Source organism: Lactuca serriola, chromosome 4 (genome assembly GCF_051521515.1).
Source record: "Lactuca serriola cultivar US96UC23 chromosome 4, Lser_US96UC23_V15, whole genome shotgun sequence".
Taxonomy (NCBI): domain Eukaryota; kingdom Viridiplantae; phylum Streptophyta; class Magnoliopsida; order Asterales; family Asteraceae; genus Lactuca; species Lactuca serriola.
This window is the reverse complement of record NC_136411.1, coordinates 340,161,171-340,169,319: the sequence shown is the minus strand read 5'-3', so window position 1 is coordinate 340,169,319 and position 8,149 is coordinate 340,161,171.

The following is an 8,149-nucleotide window of genomic DNA, read 5'->3' as shown; positions in this document are numbered from 1 at the left end:
TTGTTTGGATGTGGATATAGAGTAGTATCACATATTCGAAGGCCTATCAGATCTAATTCATATATGATTTGTATACACTATGAAATTGTAGCAGGACTCGATGTGGATCACCCAGTGAAATGTTTAATAATCTCTTAGGATTCTTTAGACATTTCCATTCTCGCGCGAAACCCTTTAGAAAACCTTATCCACTTTAGTGATCGGCAGAAGAGTCGGTTCAGACCCAGAAAAGGTTCATTGAGAAGGTTTCCAATTTGGAGACAAATAAACACGGTCGAGACTAATGAAGCCCCCATGTGCCTATACCTTTTAGGGATATCGGTGGGGAATTCTCCTGAGTATCCGAGATTCCAATCATCCATCATGAAGAGATGATACTCAGGATCAGGATCAGAAGTAAGACAATGATGACACTTAGGATCAGGATCAGAGGTAAAGCAGTGATGACACTCAGGGTCAGAATCAAAAGTAAGGTGGAGCAGAAATTCAATATGTCTACAAGAGAAGAGGACCCTAGGTAATTACCCGAAGAAAAACCAACGCCTGTTCCAATCAAGGATAAGTGGTGGACAGAGGGAGCCAATACATGGAACCCGAGAAGTGTCTTTTCCTCCTTATCGTCACGCTAATAAATCCATAAAATAATACAATTTAGTGAGTTAGTGATTACACTACTCACACTATGTGCCAGGCAAATCGTCTTTCCCTTCGAAAGTAATACGAATAGGTCGGATCTGAAAACCTCGATTGAGAGTGTTTATCCATAAGTTTTGTTGAGATTAATAGATTGTATCATGGGCGCGTTCCTTATCCCAGTTTTGATTGCCGGTATTGGGCCTGTCCAACCGTGCATGTTTTTGTACTAGGGTTTAGTATATAAGCTGCATGCATGCAGTCTTTGAAGTTATCGCTTTTATTGTTTAGTTTTCTCTATGTTTTGTAAACCCTAGCTCTCCTCTACAGCGGAAGTTCTTCATCGAGCTCTGTTGAGGCGTGACTTTGTTTTGAATCATAAGCATACATTTCATTCTTTTCTATTTTTACTCTTTTACTGGTTTTAACTTGTTTGATTTCCATAATCATACCTGTGAAAGATCTAATCGATCTAGAGTTTAATTCTCATCGATTGGTATCAGAGCAGGATAATTTGTAATTCATACACATCTCTTCTGTCGAAGAAGTTTTTAGGGTTTTATATTCCACATTGATTGATATTAAGTGAGCCGTCACTATATATTGACGTATGTCATTAATTGTTGATCTAACCCTAACGATATATTACAAGTATGATCTTTTATAGGTTATCGATCTAATGTCAGTACAATGTCCATGGATGATTCACAAACCAATCTGATCAACATCTCCAATAGCATTGGTTCTACGACAAGGATACCAATCTTATATACACAAGACTATGAAGTTTGGACGCATCACTTTGAAGATTACGTGATTGGATCCGAGGATAATGGGTACCTGATCTGGGAAGCGATTACTGCAGGCCCATTCGCTTACTCAAGCACCTCTAAGATTGTCAAAAATCAGAAAGAGTACAATCAGCTTGTCAACGATGTCAAAGATATTCCTCAGGATGAGAAAGAAAAGTTTCAATGCAACATCAAAGCCCTGAGGATGATAAGGTTTGCGCTGCAGTTGGATACGTTTCATTTGGTAAGTTCTTGTGCTACAGCTAAAGAGATCTAGGATAGATTAAAAGAATTGAATTCTACTGACAAAGATTTGGAACATTCAATTCAAACTCTCTTGCTATCTGAATTTGGTGATTTTAAGCAGAAGCCTGAAGAAAAACTAGTTCAAAGTTTTGATCGCTTCAATCATCTTTTAAGTAAGATGATAAAGCATGGGATTAAAAGGAAAGTTATCGAACAAAAAGTTTCTTTCACGAATGGTCTAAGACCCGAATGGATGGCTGTTGTATCAATAGTTAAAGCTCATGAACTGTTCAAGTCATATTCTCTGGAAAAACTAGTGGGTATTTTGAAATCCCATGAGAGTGCTTTGTCTAAGGAAACGAATGTTGTTTCCAGTATGGGTTCTTTAGCTATTGTCTCTAAAGGAAAGAGTTCGGTTGAAGAAGAAGAGGAATTGGATCTTGCCAATTATGATCTTACTGGTGAGGAATATGACATGATGGTGTCTAACCCTAGAAAATTCATTAAGAAGAAATTCCCAGCCAACAAGAACCAAAACTGGCAGGGTAGTTACAGTGCAAAAAAGATCAAGGAGGAACCGAAGATGGGGTCAAAATCTGAAGAGTCAAAGAAGGAAGTGAAAGTTGGAGGAGACTTAGGATTCGACTGCCATTACTGTGGAGGCATGAATCATTTTGCAAAAGATTGCATGTTGAGAAAGAAAGAAGAGAAGACAAATGAAGAAGATGAGGAAGCGAGCCTCCTGAGAAGATTGGAGGAAATCAAGAAAAGAAAGTTTGTTACTAACAATTCCACCATGAATTCTTTAATTGTGCAGGATACAAACAACTGTGATGAATTTGGTGGTGTGGAAGTTTGGTCCTCAGATTCCGAGGATGATGAAGTCTGAAAGCCCACTCACGGGAAGGCTATGCTGGCAAAAGAAGAACGTTTAACAGGAAGGTGCCTTGTGGTAACCGAAGGTGTGTCTCAAATGAGGGGATACACAACCGACAGGGAGTTGAAGACGAAAGGGAGCGAGAGGACAAATGTTTCGCCGCCAAACCTGTCAGTACTCTAATCAACGAATGTGATGAGCTGATAAAAAAGGTATAAAATATTCTTGATTCTCTAAAAATACCTGTTACTAATTATGAAAAGGAATTAAATAGCTTAAAATCTAAATTCTCGAGCATAAGTAGAAGTCTCACCCAAAGCCGTGTCACAAATTCTAACCTAACTGATCAAATCAGCAGGATTTCTTCAAAGAGTGAGGAAAGGAGGATGTGGATCGAGTAAAAGGAGAAGGAGTTGATTAGGTCTAAGGATGAATCAATTTATTTGCAAAGAGACAATCTTAAACTTCTTAAACAGCGAAATGTGTTTTGTTTAATTGCTAAAAGACTCTATTTTAATATCACTCAGTTGCATCTTGATTGTGAAATAGGAAAGAAGATACATCACATGATTTTGCCCTTCCTTGAATTAAAGGAGGATGAAATCGATGCTGAAGCCTACAACTATGAAAGCGTTGTATCTTCTGACGAAGTTTCTCCAGCATATAAAATAGGTCTGGACAAAATTGAATCCTACATAAAATCCAAAGACCACAAGGACATGCTCAAAAATCTGTTAGACGAAAATGATAGATTGAAATTGAGAACCGAAACTATACAAAAATTTGACTCTTTGAATGCCAAATTAAGTTCAGAAAATAAAATTGATGTTGAAAATGCATCTGAACTTAATGAGGATGATGATCTGAGTGAAATCTCTGTAGAGGTTTTGGTGGACTGTTCTGAATTTGTCAAAAGTGAACCTAAGTCACGCAAAAACCTGATTTCTGAAAAATCTGTTGAGTTCGCTCGCTCATCTACCGACAAAAACAAAATTCTCAAAGCTAAAGTTGTTGTGTACCAAAAGGTACAAACCACTCCAAATCAAGTCTACACAGTATCAGACGTCACTCCACAACAAACTACAGAGTTAACAAATATGGTAGACAAAGACAATGCTTGCGGATGTGACGAGTTTTTCTGGTCGACCCCAATAGACAACGCTGATGAGACAAAGGGTCTATCTCAGAAAACTTCGTGGAGAGTGAAAGGTAGATACATACCTGAACCACTAAATGAGCCAACAAGATATGATGTGCCGAGCATAAGTGGATCCAAAACACCATTAAGCGAACCTGTGCTAACCTCCAGTGAGACATCATCAGCAAAAAGTGAATCTTGTGCTCACACTTCAAAAGGAAAGGCCAATATTCATAGAAATCCAAAACAGGTAGCTGATAGAAAGCGTCAAAGAAATCTGAGATACAAGAAGAATCTCTCAAAAAGAAAACAATTTTGGAAATCTCAAAATCCTCACTTTATAAGGATAGAAAGCAAGCACAAATCGCAAGAGGAATCAAGGAACCGAAAGGAGGGTTTCGGTCCATCTGCTGAAAAGAACCGAAAGGGTGGTTTCGGTCCTTCCACCGATAGGAGCCGAAAGGGTGGTTTCGGTCCCTCGACAGAAAGGAACCGAAAGGAGAGTTTCGGTCCCCCATCCAATAACAACCAAAAGAACAGTTTCGGTCCTTCACCCAACAGCAACCGAAAGAACGGTTTCGGTCCGTCACCTAATAGCAACCGAAAGAACGGTTTCGGTCCTTCACCCAATAGTAACCGAAAGAACGGTTTCGGTCCTTCACCCAATAGCAACCGAAAGAACGGTTTCGGTCCCCATCCATACAAGTCCAATAAAAAACACAGGGGGATCCAAAGTCACTTATGAATCTAACTCTTCCCATTCAAATTCTCGTCCTTCAAATGATTTAAAGGGAAAAGGAAAACTCTTTCCTGAAGATAACAATCTTCCAAAAGAGATTCAAAAGAACGCTGAGATCAACACCACTAATTCCAATAAATCAACCAAAATTAAAGTTTTCACCATAAAAAGAAAATATGAAACAACTTTAGTTAAACACACATACTTGGTTGATATTTCTCTTACTATTCCCTGTCCTGTAAAAGGCTCACAAGGACCCAAGAAACTTTGGGTTCCTAAATCTGCTTAATGTTTTGCAGGTTATTCGTGACGAGCAGTTTGACGAAGAATGGTACATTGACAGTGGTTGCTCATGTCATATGACATGAAGGAAGGAAGATCTAAGGGAGTTTCGTTCTCTCAAGGATGGTGGCATTGTAAAGTACGACAACAACTCATTTGGTACTATCAAAAGCTATGGAATGATCACTAATGGCAATTTCTCTATAAGGAAAGTGACTTATTTTGAAGGACTCCAACACAATCTTATCAGTGTGTCACAGCTGGTGGTTGACACAGGATTGAAAGTATCATTTGACGATGAAGGCTCTGAGATTGTCGAGAAGAAAACTGCCAATGTTTTGCTGAAATCAAAGTGAAAGGGAGAAATGTATCCTTTGAACCTCAACCCAATTCGAGGTAAACCAGCAGTGTGTTTACTCACAAAGGCTCACTCTGATGAAAGCTGGTTATGACATAGAAAACTATCTCATCTGAATTTCAAGGATATCAACAACTTGGTCTTGGGTGATCATGTTCGAGGTCTTCCAGTTCTAAAATTTGATAAAGAACATCTTTGTGCAGCATGTGAAATGGGAAAGGAGAGTAGACAGAGTCATCCTTCTATTATCAATACTAAGGTGATAGAACCATTGGAGTTTCTGCATATTGACCTGTGTGGTTCATCGTCCATTGAAAGCATTGGGGGGAATAAATACATTCAGGTTATTATGGAAGATTTCTCAAGATTCACATGGGTATTCTTCCTCAAGCAAAAGTCTGAAGCCACTCCAAAACTTAAGCTCTTTATTAAACAGATAGAAACATAACTAAGAAAGGTAGTTCGTAATGTGAGGAGTGACAATGGCTTGGAATTCAAGAACAAAGATTTTGAAGACTTTCTTGCTGAAAACGGGACAACTCACAATTTCTTAGCCCCTTATACTCCACAGCAGAATGGTATCGTTGAAAGGCAAAATCAATCTCTGTGTGAAGCAGCTAGAACTATGCTATGCTTCGCATCCTTACCTTTGTACTTTTGGGCTGATGCAATTGCTGCCGCATGTTATACTTAAAATAGATCATATTTGAACAAGCGGTTCTCCATTACCCCTTATGAGATCTTGAATAATCGAAAACCAAATGTGAAATTCTTTCATGTGTTTGGTTCAAGATGTTTCATCTTCAACTCCAGAGAGAATCGAAACAAGTTTGATGCAAAGGTTGATGAAGGAATTTTCTTAGGCTACTCCCTGAATTCCAAGGCGTATAGAGTTCTCAATAAACGCTCAAAGAAAATTGAAGAAACATACTATGTGACCTTCGACGATAGTTATGTTAAGAAGATGAAATCAACAGAAGGTGCATCACAAGAGATCTTTCCAAAGAATGGTCAAGTTACTATCTCTATCTCGAATCTTTTCGACCAATTCATGATTCTGTTTGACGAGCCTCTAAAAGCAATTGATTCTGAATCAAATGCAAAAGACAACAAAGTTGATAATCTAAAAAAAATTGTCGATGAGGCTGCTCAAAAGATGGCTGATGATCAATCCAAAGAAACCGAAAGGCCAAAAGCAAGAAAACCTTCATGTGATCATCCTAATGTCCAGAGGAGGGTCCAACTCCTCATCATGATCAAGATTCTTCATTCCAGGGAGAGAACTCATCGCCACATTCTTCAAGCTCTACTAAAATTCCAACCAAAGAAGGGGATAGCAATACTGGTCCTGAACAGGAGTCATTCTTCGAGGGGGAGAATACCAATGTCGGTGATGATGACATTCTTTCTGAGCAAGAGGAAGAAATAAACGCCGAATTGGATCCTATCTATGATCCACATTTTCCTCCACTTATCAAATAGACCAAAGATCACCCTCAAAGTCAAATTATCGGGGAATCTTTAGAAAAAGTGTTAACTCATTCTTAAATCAAAGCGAAACAGGCTGCACTCTTTTCTAAAGTCGAGTTTTGCATGTTCAACTCCTTTGTTTCCAAAGTTGAACCAAAGACTGTTAACTCAGCACTTGATCATTCAGACTGGGTTCAAGCCATGCAAGATGAATTAAATGAGTTTGAAAGAAACAAAGTATGGCGTCTTATTCCAACTCCAAAGGATGCTTCGGTTTTCGGTCTCAAATAGGTTTTTAGGAACAAGATGGACAAGGAGGGGAATGTCATTCGTAACAAAGCGAGGCTGGTGGTCAAAGGATACTGTCAGGAAAAGGGAATCGATTATGAAGAGACCTTCACTCTAGTTTCAAGATTAGAGTCTGTTCGTATCTTTCTTGCATATGCAGCTCACAAGAACTTTGAAGTCTATCAGATGGACGTCAAATGTGCCTTCCTCAACGGTGAACTTGAAGAAACCGTATATGTTGAGCAACCGCCAGGCTTCGTGAACGAGAAGTATCCAGATCATTGTTATGTGCTTGACAAAGCTGTATATGGCTTCAAATAGGCTCCCAGAGCATGGTATGAAACTCTCACTCGTTTCTTAAAAATGTCTAAATTCAAACAAGGTTCGGTTGACCCAACCTTCTTTCGTAAGCGAGAAGGTAACCACCTTATGATAGTCCAAATTTATGTTGATGACATCATCTTTGGCTCCACGAATCCTCGCTTAACAGTTGAATTCAGAAAGTTGATGGAAACTAAATTTTAGATGAGCTCAATGGGTCCAATTAACTTTTTTCTTGGATTGAACATTAGACAGGGACCCAAATGCATTTTTATTAATCAGGAGGCATACACCAAGACACTATTAGCTAAATTTGGGATGATGGGAGACTCCAAAGTGAAAGTGCCTATGGCCTTTGGAACTAAGCATACACCCTCATTGGAGAAACCAGCAGCTGATGTGACACTATATCGACAAATGATTGGGTCTCTAATGTATCTTACAGCTAGTAGACCTGACATCATGTTTTCAGTTTGTTACTGTGCAAGATTTCAAGCCAACCCACGCGAACCTCATTTACAAGCTGTGAAAAATATTTTTTGCTTTCTGAAGCGAACCTCCTCTCTCGGTCTGTGGTATCCAGCCAACTCAGGATTCTTTGTTCAAGCATTCTCAGATGCTGACTTAGGTGGATGTGGATTAGATCGTAAAAGCACAACTGGAGGATGTCAATTTCTAGATTGTAAATTGGTTAGTTGGCAATCAAAGAAACAAACTTGCGTTTCTCTATCCACTGCAGAAGCTGAGTACATTGCTGCAGCATCCTGCACATCTCAAGTCATATGGATAAAAAGTCAACTCAGGGATTACGGGCTGAACATGAAGAAAATCCCACAAAATACAAAAATATATTTTTTTTAGTTTTTTTTATATCTAACGTTTTTAATTTTTTTTCTAAGAGTGTTTCTCCATGGCAAAGCTAAGGCAGGTAAATGGTTTATTAGTTAGGAGTCCCTAGAAGCGTGTTGTTGTATGTTGACTAAAGCCTCAAAAGATTTTTGAGTGA